Below are 16,673 nucleotides of genomic sequence, written 5' to 3' on the forward strand. Positions count from 1 at the left end.
CTATAAACTATAATACCACATATATTATATACACAATATTATATATAGTACATGTTATGATGTATATACTATATATAATATGCATATAATACTTACATATATATAAAACTGAATCTCTTCACTGTACACCCAAAACTAACACAATATTGTACATCAACTATACTGTAATAAAAAATTAAAATTAAAAAATTATGTGTGTAGGTAGATTATACCCATGAATTTCACTTCAGCATGATAAAGGGGTCATTTCAGACATCCGTTATAAACAGGGGTGCTGAGCCCACAGATGTAAAGCTTCCAGATGTCTCTTTCCACTTTCACGACAGGTTCCCTGATTTTTAAAACCAGACATTCTTCAAATCTCACTTTCATTTCCACCTGCATGGTTGGTGATTGTTTCTTTGTGGGAGATAAGGATGAGTAACGGAATCAAAGTAGCCACTTTCCTTCTCAGTGAATTTCTCTTGGATTCAGGTGGACCTGGGAGCTATAAACTTGTGTTTATAGATGGGACACGGGAGGATGGGGGGTGGTATTTTGGAAAATCAGATAAAAGTTCAAAGTGATAAGCTGAAGAATAGCCAGTGCTGGTTCTACCCCTGGCCCCGCACGGTGGGTTAAAAGGATCTGGCATTGCTGCAGCTGTGCTGTCGGTTGCAGCTGTGACTGGGATTCAGCCCCTGGCCTGGGACCTTCCATAGGCTTCAGATGCAGCCATTAAAGAAAGAAAGAAAAAAAAAAAAGAATTACCCAAAAGAAAATAGAAACCAGTCCTGGCAGAAGAACCCACCAAAGGCAAACACAGGTCCCCCCTCTCCTAAAGGTTTGACACTAGCCCTCTCAGGGACACGCCTGTTACCCCATTGTCCCTGCTATTTTCAATTACTCATCCCCAATGCATCCCACGGTATCAAAATCCCTCATGACTGATAAAAGAGAGACAGGGACGTCCCAAGGGGTGAGGTAAGAGGCAGTTACCGCCACGGGCCCCGACTCAGGCTCTGAGCTTCCCGGTGTGCACACAACTGGGCTGTGATTCTAGAAGCCGGTGGGGTTCGGGGAGGCACAGGCAAAGGCACGTGGCAGGCAGCATGAGCCCTTACTGGGAGGTTCTCAGGGGGAAGATTCTGAAGATGTGCTTGGGACGCGACAAGAAAACCGAGGCTGGGGACATCTGTGACCCTAGGAGGAAAATAGATTCGTGGGAAGGTCACATTCCTAGTGTATTTTATGTGAGCTTTTTCACAGCTTGGAGTGGGGAGCAGACTCTAAAGGCACCTACAAGGACATGAGCTCGGCAGCCTCACTGCTCACTCTGGACGGGGCTGTTGCTGGCAGTCTACACTGCCTGGCAGCAGAACACACCCACAGCCCCTCTTGCAATTTTTTTTTTTTTCTATTTCTTTTTAGAGCCACACCCACAGCATATGGAGGTTCCCAGGCTAGGGGCTGAATCAGAGCTGCAGCCGCCGGCCTACACCACAGCCACAGCAATGCAGAATCCGAGCTGTGTCTGCGACCTACACCACAGCTCATGGCAATGCCAGATCACTGACCTACTGAGCGAGGCCAGGGATCGAACCCACATCCTCATGGATACTGGTTGGGTTTTTAACCTGTTGAGCCACAACAGGAACTCCCCCTTTTCACAAGTTTTGAGACCACAGACGCTTTGGAGAATCTGAGGATAGCTTTGTCTTTTGTCTTTTTGTCTTTTGTTGTTGTTGTTGTTGCTATTTCTTGGGCCGCTCCCTCGGCATATGGAGGTTCCCAGGCTAGGGGTTGAATCGGAGCTGTAGCCATCGGCCTACGCCAGAGGCACAGCAACGCGGGATCCGAGCCACATCTGCAACCTACACCACAGCTCACGGCAACGCCGGATCGTTAACCCACTGAGCAAGGCCAGGGATCGAACCCGCAACCTCATGGTTCCTAGTCGGATTCGTTAACCACTGCGCCACGATGGGAACTCCGAGGATAGCTTTGACCCTCGCTCTCCAAAAATACACATTTGTATCATAAATCAAAGTTTGCACCTGATTTCAGAGGGTTTCTGGCCTGAAGGCCGCACCTTTCAACCTCATGAACAGAACCCTGGGTTCACACAGAACAGCCTCCACGTGTCATATTCTAAAAGAGGGCTTGGAAAACTTTCTCTGTAAAGGGCTAGGGAGTAAATATTTCAGGCTTTGCCGTCCAAATACCAGAGTTTGCCACCTCTGTTCTTAGAAGAAAAGAGAAGAGAGATTTGATTTCACAAATGAAGGTTTTAAATGACTGCAAGATAATCCTATTCTAATATTGAACCGATATTTGCAGAAAAGAGCGAACTTGGCCCCCAAGCTCAGTTTTGCAGCAGTTGTCTTAGCCAAACATCGGAATGAATTCTCCTCTTATGGAACCAGAAAGAAAAATCCCTGCAGAGACATGGCAGTGAGGTCAGCTCAGGATAAGAGAGTTAAGCTGTCTAGTTTCAATGCGGTCTTTTTACAGACCACTCAAGGCTGGCTTCCAAATGCCTACATTGGACTAGGTGCCTTGACCTTGACTTTGTGGTCATGAGAAGTGAAAGAAGGCCTCAGACGACACCTGTTCAACATACTGAATTTTTCAGTCCATATTCGAGAAGCTAAAATTAAACAGGAAGGTGGATGAGGCCAGCTGAACAAAGAGATTTCAAAGAACCTCATCTGGGCTTATATTAGCAAAACATTGTGCTGATCTCTTTGCTTATAAAATACAGAAATGCATGAAATAGCTACATCTTTATCTCTGAAGCAGAGCTCTCTCAAGTGGTAGGACAGGTGAGCAGAGGAGCCAGGTGAGCTGGTGAGCTCCCAGGAGTCTGGAGGGGCTCTTCATGAAGACGGAAGATGGGAGAAGGGACCACCCAAGCAAGGGTGTCCTAGAATATGACAGCCAGGAGCCAAAACAGGTTGAAGTAAAAGTGAATCAGCACTTACTGGAGGCAAGTCTAACTTAAAGATGAGACCCAGGGGATGAAGCTGTTTCAGACCTGACCAAACCTCAGAAAGATGAGCATCCAAGAGTGACGACGCATAGGCGGCGAGAACGAGCAGATGTGGACACCGGGAGCCCAAGAGATGATCAAGTGACCTGAGCCCCCAAACCCCACATGGGTGAAGCCAGAAGGAGCAAGAGGGATGAGGGTGTGTGGAGTAAGGCTCTGAGGAAGTCTGTGCCTGCCTGGCCACCTGCTTCTTCCTTCCAAAGCGCAGGGTACTGATAGCCTCAGACCCCGCAGGGGAGGGCGCCGTCTAGTGGCGTCTGGAGTGAGTTCCCCGAGGCAGCAGGGAGAGGAACCTGCAGTGAGTTCCTAAGTCATCATTTAAAAGATGGTGAGAGGAGTCACTGGTTAGCTCGGTTGATGAGAGCGTGGTGCGAATACAAAGACAGTGACGAGCAACACCTACAGTTATTTACACTGTTAGTTCTGCCCTCTGACACACACGTTCCTTCCTGAAAACCACTACGCTACACAAAATCCCACAATAAAACCACAGGGCTTCTGGGAAAAAAGAAGGCTGCCTACAGCCCTCAAAACCGTCATCAGTGGCACCTAAAAAACCCAATAAATCAAAGCACCGTTTTATACATGTTCCGCGGTTAAGATAAACATAAACCCTGCAATAAATATCCCTTTACTTTGAAAAGGACCTGAGGGTTGCCTCTCGGGGGTGCCTGTGAAGTGCTGGACGGAGGAAGCTATCTGGCCTCAGAGGGGAAAGTTGTACACCAGCTGGGGGTGGGAGTCGGCTCAAATCACAAGTGGGAGATGGGGGTGAGCAGGAAGTTTCTGGGTACAGTTCAGCTGGACGCAGGTTTTCTTCATTTAGACTTAAGAAATGGCACATAAGCCAGTGCACATTTCATGTTCACTCATGGGTTAATGCTGTTTCCCAATAAATCAATAATCTTTCCTAATATATCCATACTGTTCCTTAATGCATCCATCGCGTAGGAACAAATTTGTTATCGCAAAACAAGTGTTATAACAGACCTGACAGGGCTGTGTCACGCAAGGCTGACAGTTCAAATGAGAGTAGAAAGGGAACAGGGTCTGTTTGGGATCCTACCCCTCGTGCCCGTGCGGGAGCGTTTGGAGACCCCATGGGATTGGCCTGGGAACCAGCCATAGGAACTGGGACAGCCTCAGGTCCCGGGGGATGCATGGGGGGGGACTGTGTCAGGTCCAGCACCCTCCGCCTGTTCCTGTTTCAACTGAAAGCTGAACAAGAGACGACCTCGACTCTGGTGACATAGAAGAATCATGTGGGAAGCCTCCCAGCACCCTGAAGCCCGGCCTTGCCATTGGCCAATTGCATGAAACTCTTAGGGGTGGGCCTTGGGGGTCTGTACGTGAATTTTGTACACACCCAAATTTAAGCACCCCTGGTCTAAACCAGTGGTTCTCCAACTCAGCCATATTTGGAATCACTGGGGGACTGAAAAAATCCAGGTACCTGGGTCCCATCAGAGAGGGGATTTGGTTGGTCTGGGGTGTGACTTGGGCGCCCCCGCCAAGTTGTTTACTCACTCCAGGTGATTTCCAGCTGAAGAAGGTCTGATCCCCTAGTCCTGCAGTTGCAATCCTGACTGCACCTTGGAACCATGCAGCGTTCTTTAAAACTCTAGTGACGCAAAAATTAGACACAGAACTACCATAGGCGCCCTCAAGTCCACCTCTGGAGATCTATATATCCCACGGGATTGAAAGCGGGAACTCAAACAGATATTTGCACACCCACGTTCATGGCAGCCTTATTCGCAATGGCCAACGGGTAGAAACCATCCAAATGTCTACAGAGGTGAGGAGATAAGGGAAATGTGGTACATCTGGACAATGGAATAGTATTCAGCCTTAAAAAGGAAGGAAATCCTGGAGTTCCCGCTGTGGCACAGAGGGTTAAGGATCTGGCATTGCTGCAGCCATGACATAGGTTGCAGTGTGGCTCAGGATTTGATCCCTGGCCCAGGAACTTCCATATGCTACAGGTGCAGGGGGGAAAAAAAAGGAAGGAAATCCTGGCACATGTTTCAACACGCCTGAACCTTGAAGACATTATGCTAAGTGAAATATACCGGTTACAAAACGACAAACACCGTGCAATTCCACTTACATGAGGTACTTGGAGTCGCCGAATTCAGAGCGACAGAAAATAGCGTTGAGGCTGCCAGGGGTTGGGCAGGGGGGAATGGGAAGTGATGGTTTAAGAGGTTCAGAGTTTCTGTTCCAGATGATGAGAAATCTCTGGACGTGGAAAAATGGTGATGGTTACACAACAAGGAGAATGTCTTTAACGCTACTAAACTGTATACCTCAAGTGGATAGAATGGTGAATTTTATATCCTATCATAATCAGAAAACAAACATTAAGGAGAAGAAACCAGCTCTGCCGCTGAGTCCGACTCCCAGAAATGCAGTTCGGTTGGTCCGGGGGCACCAGGAAAGCATTTTCTTGCTGTGTGTCAGGTACTTTGAAGCGAGTGATCCTGAGGCCACGCTTTGAGAAACCCCGGTCTAAAGGGTCCGCTCCAACTCAGAAACCCCTGATTCTCTTAGAGGCAGTGGGCTGGGGAGCAGTTCGGAGGGCTGTTGAGTACTGGGTTTTTATTGCTGAGGCCAGCTTGTGTCTAGGGCTCCGAGGGGTAACGGAAACAGCATAATCGATGCTCCGGCCAAACTCGGTTAATTAAGATAATGAGACCGGAGGGAGAGGGGTCAGCAGCCCTTCCGTTTGAGTTGACTTCATTTAGCTTTAATCCTGGCCGTCAGCAGAGCCAGTTCCCTTTCTTGACTGAATTGCCTGCACAGCAGAGCCACTGGCCTCAGCACGGGTGAGTCAGGGTTGTGGTGTCACCACAGGAAATGGGGAAGCCTGTGCTCAGGGGCACCCCTGTTCCCTGGACACCACAGTTAGCCTGCAGATCCCCCTGCCGGAGGCCAGGGCTGCCTCTCTGCTGATCAAATGCTGGATCCTTAACAAACACGGGCTCATCAGAGGCTCTGAGGCAGGACTCCCGGATTCTGAGCTTGGTGCCAGGCTGCAGATGGGACGCTTCTCCTGGCAGGTGCAGGCGGCTGGAGCGCTGGGCAAGGAGGCTCCATGTCGGAGAAAATCAGTGAGTTCATTTCTGAATGGATGCCTGGGCAAGCTTCTCCAAAGTCAATGCAGCAATACAAATCCTGGACTGAGTCCAAATGCCAACATGTTCAAGTTCAGCCTTGGAAAACAGCTCAAGGCCAGTGGACATGGTGACACTCCCAGAGGCAGACCCCACCGGAACAAGCCAGCACGTGAGCGCTCTGAAGTCTGCAATGTCCCCAGGGCCACAGTCCTTCCAGCTGAGCCTTCTGCCTCTGACAGGTGTTCCAAGGAAACTCATGGGTGCCGGCACGGCCATGAACCTCAGAATCTGCTCCCCGGCTACAACTCCAGCTCCCTTCATAAACCACCATGACCTCGAGGCCTTCCTGGAACGATGGACCTCTTTTGCATTCAACCCTCCCTCTTCTCGGGGTGACCAGCTGCTGTATTTAGAATCTGTGCCCGCCCCAGGGGAGCTCCCCCCAGGCTGAGGCTCCCACATTGAGCCAGTCACTGCTGGATGTTGGGGGACGCGGGGGTCCCTTCCTGCAAGGGTCCCGTGGTCTGTAGGACGCTCTGGAGCAGTGATGCCCCAAGTCATGTTCCCGAGCAGCCGCAGCAGCCCAGCCTGGAGCCCCACCTCAGCCTTGCTGAACCAGAAGCTCTGGGGCTGGGGCCCGGCTGGCTGCTGCATCCAGCCCGCGGGGGGATTCTGAAGCGCGCTCACATCCGAGACCCAGGGGGCTCCAGTCTGCAGGCGGGAAAGAAATGATCCCAACAACCGCAGTCCCACAGAGTGGGTACCTTGGCCTCTGTGCTCACCCCGCAGAGCGCTGAACTTCTTCCCAGGCTTTGGTGGGTCCTGTTGTTTCCCCATCACATGCATGAGAACACTAGGGCCCAGAGAAGTTAAGGAACTTACGAAAGACCACACAGCTCTGTCTCCCTAGTGCCTCTGGTGTGGCTGCACAGGTGGGCCTGTATGGGGCTTAGCTCACGTCTCGGGCATCATCTGCTGATCTTGTGTTCACTTTCCCTGGGCCACAAAGGGCGTGGGCCCTGGCTTCCAGGGGAAGGTGAGCCTCTCAGCAACCCCCAGCTTCCTCGTGCAGGTCCACCTTGCTGTCCCCGCAAACCTAGACAGCTCCTCAGCAATGCTGAGTTCTCTATTCTCTCAGCACCTCCCCTTTCTACGGTTTTGGGCTTCTTCCCACTACATTGACGTACGCGGCCTCTCAATTCCCCTCGAACCTTCCCAGCCCTTTAAGTGCATCTGCCTCCCTTCATCTCCCCACCATTCTAGACCCCATGGACGTTCGCTTCAGACCCTCTTTCAACACCTCCAATCTGGAGGCCTCCCTGCTCTTCCACCCTGTCTACACCAGCTGCCGGCGCTCGGCAGGCCCACACCCAACAGCTGTAGCTCCATCAGGAACAGCCACACCATGGTGCCCACATAGATGCGCAGCATCCAAGAATGCTGTGTGCCCGACACAGCTTCCATGTGCCCCAGCGCCCTCTCTCCCCCTCTCAGAACTGACTCCAAACCTTTATCCGTTTCCCTGGCCCGCTGGGCCCAGCCGCGGCCCTCTCAGAAGCTGCCGCTGACCCTGCTTCCTATTTCTAGAACAGGAAGGCCTGGGTCTTGACCTGGCATGTGCCGTGACCATCTGGTGACTCATGGTGTCCGGCAGCTGGGCCTCCGGGAGGGCTTGGGGTCTGTCCTGGGGGCGGGGGGAGGTGGGGGCACGTGCCCTTCAGGGCAGCTGGCAGGTGGTTTCTGGAGCCAAGAGCCTGTGGCTGGGCTGCAACAGCTCACGCTCAGGCTGGTGCGGCTGCAGAGGGTGGCTCGCTTGTGCTCACTGCGGTGCAAAAGGTGCTCCAGCCAGGACAGCCCTCAGCATCTTCCCGGGCATCAGAGCAGCACAGCCCGATGACCGATGATGAGTCTCCGCAGAGGAAGCCGGGCATCAGCACACTGGCTGTGGCATCAGGAGGATGGTTCACTGACTTGCTGGTGCCCGGTGTGGGGGGGCAGGGGTCTCACTAGGGTCCATCTGCATCTCTCCATGTGCATGATGCCTCGATACCAAGCACATCTGGTAAGTCTAGCCCACGGACACCCTTGCCTTTGGCATGTCGTGGGCGGTGGCAGGGGTGGGAGATACCGTGAGAAATGCAGGTCAAACGCCTCGCTGAGCTTCCAGGGTTGCTGGAAGCTGGTGACCCTGACAGGATGGAAGTGAGCTGAGTTCCACTGGACTTGCTGTTCCGGAAGCTTCACGGATGCACGGGGCCTCCCCCTGCCTTTCTGCAGAGCTACAGCCCGCTGGCCACCTCTCTTCTGGGAATTGGTCCATGATCGCTGTCAGGCTCCCCAGTTTGTAGTTTGTTGTGTAAACATATGAATGAATGAATCTGCTGCCTCCTGCCTCTGGGTCCTCCTCCCTCTTCATGGCCCGCTGTGCCGGCTGCTGGGGTGCTGAGGGCTGGTCTGTGCCCTGGGTCCCTTGGACAGGCTGATCTGGAGGGAGCCTGGGGCCCTTCAGAGCAGCCCTGTCTCACCTGCTCCATCCCACCTGGGAGTGGCTACCTGTGCCTATGACCCCATCAGCTTCTGGAAGGGAGCTGGCCCTTCCTTCCTCCTCACCCCAACCTACCTGGAAATACCCTTTTGGGGGGGGGGGCGTCTGCAGCATTTCCTCCCAATTCAGAGCGCTGGGGGCTGTAGCCTTTCTGACCGAACAAGCGCCTCAGTCATCTTTGGTTGTGGAGCCTTATTCCCATCTTGGCCTCCAGGTGGGTGAGGTCAGACCAGCTTCCCCCAGCCCCCTCCCCCAGACGAAGCCTTACGTACAGCCATGCAGTTGGTGGCCGATTCTGTGACGTTCAGCTTAGGACACGACCACCACCACCTCCTTGGCCCCTGCTTCCTGTCCCAGCTGCTGCAGTGACCTCCCCTCTGCCTCCCACTCACCGATTCCCCCACAGCAAGTCTTACCTTGACACCCCCACCTCTCCCTCAGCTACATGAGGGGCTGGTAGAGCACAGCTCTGATCTGAAGCCCTCACTGGCTCCTGCGGCCCTCAAAGGTCCAAGCCTTCAGGGCATCAGGCTTCGGGGCACCGCTGTGGATGACTCTGGTCCTGGAATGGCTGATCCGGGACACCCCTTATCACCTGAACCCTCTCATTGGACAGAGGGGGAAACTCCAGGCAACCTCCCTCCCGGCTTCTCCCCAGTCATCCCGTGCCGCAGGGGGAACTCGTCTTCTTCTCACCTTCTCTGAGTGTGGCCCCATCCAAGTCCTCTGCTTCTGCTGATCCTCGTGACGTCTCACCTGCCCATCCAACAGCTGCTCACCCCTCCCCGGCTGCCCCAGGCGCCAACTCTTCAGCAAAAGGGTTCTCGTGTGTCTACAGGCACTCTACCTCTCTTCCTTGCTCTGTGCGTGTTTCCACGGCATTTGCATCTCACCACTGCCTCCCCCAGGCTGTCCATCCCTCAAGGGCAGGGATCCCGAGGCGCCCAGCAACTCAGAGGCTGCCAGTAACGTGCTTCCCATTAACACTCTGAAGGAGAGCGGTTTTGGTCAGGAGTACATACCTCCAGTCCTGACGCAAGGGGCTTCTAGAATGTTCTTATTCTAGAGGCACAGGGCCCCTGATTGTTTAAAGACTTCCGTTCCCGAGACCATGGGGACCTCCTCACAGCAATGATGGTGGTCAGTGCGCTTCCAGGGAGTCGGGAGAAAGGGCTTTGGTTTTCCTAGGGGAGAACCGGCAAGCTACCGAAGAGGGAGACACAGAGAACATTCCATGGGTGTTTTTCTCTGTCATGTAGCAATGTTCTCTGTGGAGGAATTTCAAACTTCAGGTGTGTCCCTAAGGAGGATATTAATTGGAACAGATCAAGAGCCTTTCGTAAATGGAGCTGCGTGGAAGCTCCGAGCTGAAAGGGTCAGGCCAGCAGGGGGCGCTTTCTTCCTTCTCACTCCAGGGAGGGGGCCCCACACTTTCATAATCTGCTCCATCTTTCTTCAGTCAAGGTGGTGGCGAAGTGCCTCCTCTGGACCTAGATGTCCCTTTTGTGACATTTCTGTGGCCATTTGGTTGCCAGGGACCCACACACAGGATGAGGACCATCCATCATTACTCCCCGGTGAGCAGAGAGCTTGCGGGTTTCTAGGGGAAAATCTAGGTTTGCCATCAGAGGTCGACATTTCTAAGCAGTAGGACCAGGTAAACTACGGCTGAGGGAGGAGACACTGGGTCATTACTGGGTCTCAGATTTAGGACGAGATGGTTCTTGAAAGTTAAGGATGACATACAGTGCTTTTCGCCACTTTAGAGCTGATGAACCTGCTGCTCAGAGGTTAAAACACCCTTGCCTGAGGTCACGCATCCATCACACTGTGGAGCCAGGATGCGAATCCAGCTGCAAACATAGGTGTCATTTTGATCTTTCAAAAAAATAAAATAAAATCAGGACGCAGACACTGCCAAACTGACAAGGAGCCTCCAAGGATGATTTGCATGTGAAGCACCTGGAGATATTGCTGAAATGCAGATTCTGATTCAGCGGGTGGGGTGGGGTCTGGGAAAGGACCTGAGATTCTGTATTTCTAACAAGCCTCCAGGTGGCACTGATGCTGCTGGTTTAGTGACCACGATTTGAGCAGTAAGGACTTAAGAGAGCTGTTATGGGCCTCACAGCTCACTTATGACCAGGATGCTGCATGATCACTTTTGAGAAGGGAGCCACACATTAACCCCCAACTCTTATCAGTCCTGAAGACTGAAGCATCAGCTAATTGCTCCAACAGAGTTATTCGTGGCTTCTGAGCTGGGCAGGTCATATCGTTTCACTGGGAGCTAAGGAAGCAGGAGAGCTAAGTAAGTACCATTTCTCTGGCTCCAGGACGGGCGCTTCTCCTGGAGACCAGCAGGGGGCGCACAAAGGGCAGAGACCAAGGCAAGAGCCTGTGGTGGGGGCTGCCTGAGAGTCTGGGCAGAAGGGGAGGAAGGCAGTTCCTACGGCTTGCTTACATTTAGAGAGCACGCAGGTGCTCCTGGCAGGCTGGCCGCTCCTAAAGCACAGTCAGAGGAAATCACTACCAAATTTCAAAAAAGGACTGTGAGGTCTTCCCTGCTAGGCACCTCAGGTGGAATTATCCACCTCTCACTCCCACACACTGTTTGAGGCTCTGAAGCTCTTTTGCATTGTACACAATTTAGATTTTCTTTTTTTGAAAAGTCAAAATGACAACTGTTTGTAGCTGGATTCAAATCCTAGCTCCCCGATTTAATAAATGGCTGACCTCAAGCAAGTGCTCAGCCTCTCTGAGTGCCGGCTGAACCGTCTATACAGTTGCCACAATGATAGCGGCTACTTCCCCAAGGAAGCATCCAGAGCGGCTTTTGAGGACCCGCCAGTCCCTGAACTGAGACCACAGTTATTGCTGCATCATGCTCTAATATTTCTTGCTTGCTTAAGTAGACAGACATCTTTAACCAACAGCGCTTCATCAGAAACATATTCCTTTTGGAAACCACTGAAGGGGAACGGTGAGGGAACAGAAAAGGAATTTCTCAATCCGCTGGGGTGATCTAGTCTTTCTCTTTGGGGAGCTCATGAGCAGTTAGGTAAAAGCCTCCCCTATTGTCTTTCATATTTTCAGTGGGCAGTCCCCCTACACAAACCAAAAGGACAAAAACAGCAGCATCCAGAGGCACTGATGGTCTGAAGACAGATGTTGAAAACCCGAATGGCTGAGGTACAAAACGGCTTCTCTTCTGTCTGCTCGTTATAAATTCTTAAGTGCACAATTTCAAAGCATCTGATTGAAAGCAGTAATTCCATCCGAGCAGTTATTAAAAACTACCAACTAGCATGACGCATCTGAAATCCTTGGGAAAAGATACCTCAGCAAGGACTTGAACACCTCTCCCTGTCGTTAAGCTCAGGCAGCACCAAGATTTGCAATAAGAAAATTAACATCCGAGACACTGACCGCCTCCGTGATGCAACTCAGCCAAAGCTGGTGTGATCGTGGACAAAGCAAATGAGCAGGCTGGATGGGCAGCCGCAAGGTCAGGGCCCCCGCACGGAGAGCTGGGAAGTCTGGTATCACAAGCCCTGAAAGTAACGACACAGACAATCCGCTAAGAGCAGCAAAAATCATTGTGATGTAAATTGGAAGCAGTGGCATGGGGGGCATGGGGAGGAGAAACCATATGAAATTATGATCCCTTCATTAGGCACAGAGAATAGAAACGTGAAGACAGATTACAAAACACTTGAGAACTGTCCCTGGAGGGATCTGCAGTCTGTGCTGCGCTAACAAAAGCATCAAGAGAACCCCCTGCCAGGGTGGGCAAAGATCAAGTCCTTCTGTGGCTGATGGGGACACCCCCACCCGGCAACTGCTGAGAGGCATTCCTGGCAGAGGCTGTCAAACAGCTCAGTCAAGGGAGGTGGGTGGGAGGGACCCAGGCCCAGGGATGACAGGGGCAGGAGGGTGGTGTGATTGGCTCAAGAATCTAAGTGTAAGTTCAAGGTGGGAGCTGGTGGAGCTGAGGCTCGAGGGGGATACCCTGAGGCCAGACCAAGGAGGACCTTGCATTTGCAGAGGGGGCTGCTGAGGGTTTTGAGTACTGGTGCTGCAGGAAACTCAAATTCCTCCCCCAAAAGTATCCAATCTGAAATGCCCAGGAATAGTGCTTAACCCCGACGTGCTTTGTGGCACCCTACGTATGGCTGAACTGCCATCAAGGATCATTTGCCAATTGCCTGCCATGTGCCAGACACCAAGGCTGGCTCCGAGGACCCCTGGCACAGCCCTGCCTCAGGGACTGGTGCCAAGACACCTCAACCCACCTGGGCAATCAGGGTGTGTGAGCTTCGGGAGAGGTTCAGGCAGGGAGCAGTGGGGGCAAAGGACAAACTTCCAACTCTGCCTGGGGCGGGGCCGGCCAGCGAAGGCTGCCTTGCAGAAAGTGCTCTTTGAGATGACACTTCCTAAAAAATGTAGAGGATTCCTCAACAGAGAGTACTGTGGGCACAGGAGAGGAAGTGTAAGGAGAGAGAGGGGCATGCGAAAGAAGCCTGGGTGGAACCTCATGTGACGTCAGTGGAGGGGGTGCAGTGGGGATGACAGGGGCAGGAGGGTGGTGCAGGAAATTGGGACGGCATGGGGGAGGGGGAAGTGAGAACCTCTGCTCAGTCTTTTTCTTTTCTTTCTTTTCTTTTTTTTTTTTTTTTGCTTTGGAGGGCCGCACCTGCAGCATATGGAGATTCCCAGGCTAGGGGTTGAATTGGAGCTGCAGCTGCCGGCCTACACCACAGCCACAGCCATGCAGGATCCAAGCCACGCAGGTGATGTTGGAGAATTAAAATGACTCTGAGAGTTCCCGTCGTGGTGCAGTGGTTGACGACTAGGAACCATGAGGTTGCAGGTTCGATCCCTGGCCTTCCTCAGTGGGTTAAGGATCTGGCGTTGCCGTGAGCTGTGGTATAGGTTGCAGACATGGCTCGGATCCCAAGTTGCTGTGGCTCTGGTGTAGGCCGGTGGCTACAGCTCCGATGAGACCCCTAGCCTGGGAACCTCCATATGCCACGGGAGTGGCCCAAGAAATGGCAAAAAGACAATAAAATAAAATAAAATGACTCTGGCTCAGATCATCAGTGTCGGCAAGTGAGACACAGGATCACGGGGAGATCTCGACAAGGCTCTTTACTTTGCAGAAGGGAGCGGGTACTCAAAAAGTGCACGAGAAGAAGAAAAGACCCTCCGTATTTGTCCCTAATGCAGGGGAGGTATCCCTTGCCATTGGCCAGGTCAGGGCGCACATTCTTCTTGGTTGGCTAATTTGAAACAAACTGTTCCTGGGAGAAGAGGGAACGGGGAGGGGTGGAGGAGGGCATCTCAGATGAAGCAGGAGCAAAATGGAGTAACCATGACTTCCTTTGACAAAAAGGACATTTGTTCATTCTCACAGTGACCTACCCCACGGCTCATGGGAACACCTGATCCTTAACCCACTGAGCAAGGCCAGGGATTGAACCTGCATCCTCGTGGATACTAGCCATGTCGGTAACCTGCTGAGCCACAGCAGGAACTCCCCTTCTGCTTCTTCAGAGCTCCATGATACCCTTGGGCTTTCCACCTCTGCCTCGCCTGGTCCCCGACTGCTGTTTCTAAAGGCCAATGAAGACTGAAGTTCTCCTGCCTTTTCCAGCCCACATGGGCTGTCTTCTTGGAACTGGCAGAGGATGCCCGTAATTTTACACTTAATTGCTCTCTAATTGTTTCACAGGTGCTGGTTTTCTCTTCCCCTCGAACCCAGAAGCTTCTGAAGGACAGAAAGAATTGCCTCCAAGCGGGAGTTGGTCCCAGAGAACAGAGCACCCTCTAGGTGCTGGCTCACACCTGGGGGAGGGCGCTGCCAAACCAGCGCTGGGAATTCTGGAAGCTTGAGACCCGATAGGAGATCTGGAGCTGCTTTCTGCCCTCTTTCCCACAAATCGAAACAGGAAACCAACACATGGATTCAGCAACCGGACACACCAGTATTTTCTTGTTTTCTGAGCCTGAGTCTGTGAGCATGACTAGACACACAGGCCTATGTTGATTTCACCACTCAGCAACACCAAACTTGGCGGAGGCAGGGGAAACAACAAAGACACCCTAGGGAGGACATCATGTCCTCTGAAGCCTTCCCTCCTTAGAAACAAACCCAAAAAGCTGGCAGGGATGGCTCTGCTTTCAGACAACGGCATCTAAAAGCTCCTTGCTTTGCTCAGAGACATAAAGCCAGAAGCGATGATCCTGTGACACTATTTAGGATGGAGGTACCAGTATATGTACATGTACCAGTACATGTATGGGCATGGCTGTTTGTTAAAATATGCTCAGGCATTAAGCTGTGGCCTGGGTCCCTCCTCTGGGGACCCCCTGGAACCTCCCCACAATCCTGCAACTAAGAGATTAGCCTCGAGCACCATAGACCTTTTCCCAGGACCCTGCCCAAGGGCTTCCCTTCTGACAGGCTGGGTCTGGCACACTGGGAATTTGCTGGCCACTGTCTCTGTCCACAAGCACGAAGGTGAAGTGAGTCACAGTGTCCAGGAGATCTTGGACAGATCTGTCCATGCTCAGCCTGGCTGAGTCCACGCCGTAAAAATGATCAAATAACACCCACCGGGCAGCTCTGCAGCAGCGGTGTGTAATCACTAATGCCCTCATCCGGGCCCTGGCCAAGGGGACAGCATCCCAGCTGCCAGCCACTCAGGGCCCCGTATTGACTGGGTCAGGGCTCGGCCACAGTCCCTATCTGAAGGACACTCAGGTCAGCTGCTTGGTGGTGGGTCCCCAGGCTAGACAGGTGTTCCAAACACTAGGTGACAACACAGCTAACTTAATGGCAAGGGAGAACTCCCACCCCAAAGGTGGCCTTAGCAGACTTCCCTTCACCCCCAAGACCATCAACTAAACCCACCCTCACCCCTTAAAAATGTCTCCCTACTGTGGTTTTCCAGGAGCGGTGGGTGCTACCACACTCTGATCTTCAGAGGCAGATTTTTAAAAAGACAGGTCAGTCAATATTTACTGTGGAGCCTTTGCCAGGCTGCTCTACCTGGTGCTATAGGGGAGGGAAAGAGGCGGCAGGGTTCAAGGCCTTTTGTTGAGCGGCTCAGTACCTTTCTGGGATTTCCAGAGCCCTGCTGATGGGGCCTGTCTCCCTTTTCCAAGGAACATACTTAAGCCACCTGCCCATTCCCAAGGTGGGGACGAAAGTGAAAGGAGAAAGTCTGACAACACTGTTCCATGGTGGAGATGCAAGTGACTTTTTCACCGCCAAAGTTTCCTTGTATCCTGCCTGTGGGGTATCCAGGCGCTCCTACCCCCCACCCTCCACCCCCACTCCCCCAGGGCTCTAGGACCAGAGAATCCAGGGGTTGAGCGCCTGGGTCTTGGGAAGAGAGCTGGAAACAGCCCAGGAGGCCCCTAGAGGGGGAAAGGCACCCGACGGTCACAGGTAGTCCAGTCCCCGCCCCGTCCCTGCCGAGGGTGGGGCTGGGGGGACACCTGCCCTCGCCGGCCCTTGTCCGCTGCAGGGCGCTCACCTGATAGGGGGGTGTCTCCCCGCGCCGCGCGCGCCTCGGCTCGCTCCTCCCCGCCACCGAAGTAGCTCCCTTTGCCGCCCCGGAAGCCCCCGCCGGCCCCGCCCCCAGGAGGCCCCGCCCACCGGACAGCCCCCGCCCCGCCCCGCCCCACAGCCCAGGTAACCCTTTCTTTTTCTCTGGCGAGTGGAGCTACCTCCTGCTCCAACCCTGAGGCTCCTCTGAGGCGCCCCGGAAACCCTGCAGCTGGGGAAATGGGGAAAGCGTCCGTTTGACAAGGAATTAGGGGACCCGTGGGCTTGGGGAGCGAGAGGCCGGAGCGCGGGTGCTGGGTGCGTGGGACACCCTGGATCCCGGCTCCCGGCCGCGAGGGCCGGGAAAGGGGGACAGAGCTGCAACCTCTACAGACTCCCCAAATGTCCGTGGAGATCATCCAG

General features: G+C 53.0%; 1 protein-coding gene and 1 long non-coding RNA gene across 52 annotated transcripts in view; one reads left to right on the forward strand and one right to left on the reverse strand.

Annotated features, from left to right (window-relative positions):
• Positions 1-16,337, reverse strand: part of TLR5 (toll like receptor 5) — an 85,356-nt gene extending 69,019 nt beyond the window's left edge. For 43 of the 51 annotated variants that reach the window (XM_084978693.1, XM_084978692.1, XM_084978674.1 and 40 more), the window contains exons 1-2: positions 16,240-16,337; positions 12,125-12,249 (exon numbers count right to left, since the gene is read on the reverse strand). The gene's annotated coding sequence lies outside the window, so the exon portion shown is untranslated. 51 annotated transcript variants of the gene reach the window in all.
• LOC146398860 (uncharacterized) lies at positions 1,384-4,889 on the forward strand. Its single transcript, XR_014817525.1, has 2 exons — positions 1,384-1,690; positions 1,982-4,889. It is a non-coding gene; the product is annotated as an uncharacterized LOC146398860 (long non-coding RNA).
• Positions 16,338-16,673: the final 336 nt, after the last annotated feature.

This window comes from Sus scrofa, chromosome 10 (assembly GCF_054392235.1).
Source record: "Sus scrofa isolate SSC_HxYL_T2T_F1_AM1 chromosome 10, Sscrofa_HxYL_maternal_Yorkshire_Landrace_v2.0, whole genome shotgun sequence".
NCBI classification, from domain to species: Eukaryota; Metazoa; Chordata; class Mammalia; order Artiodactyla; family Suidae; genus Sus; species Sus scrofa.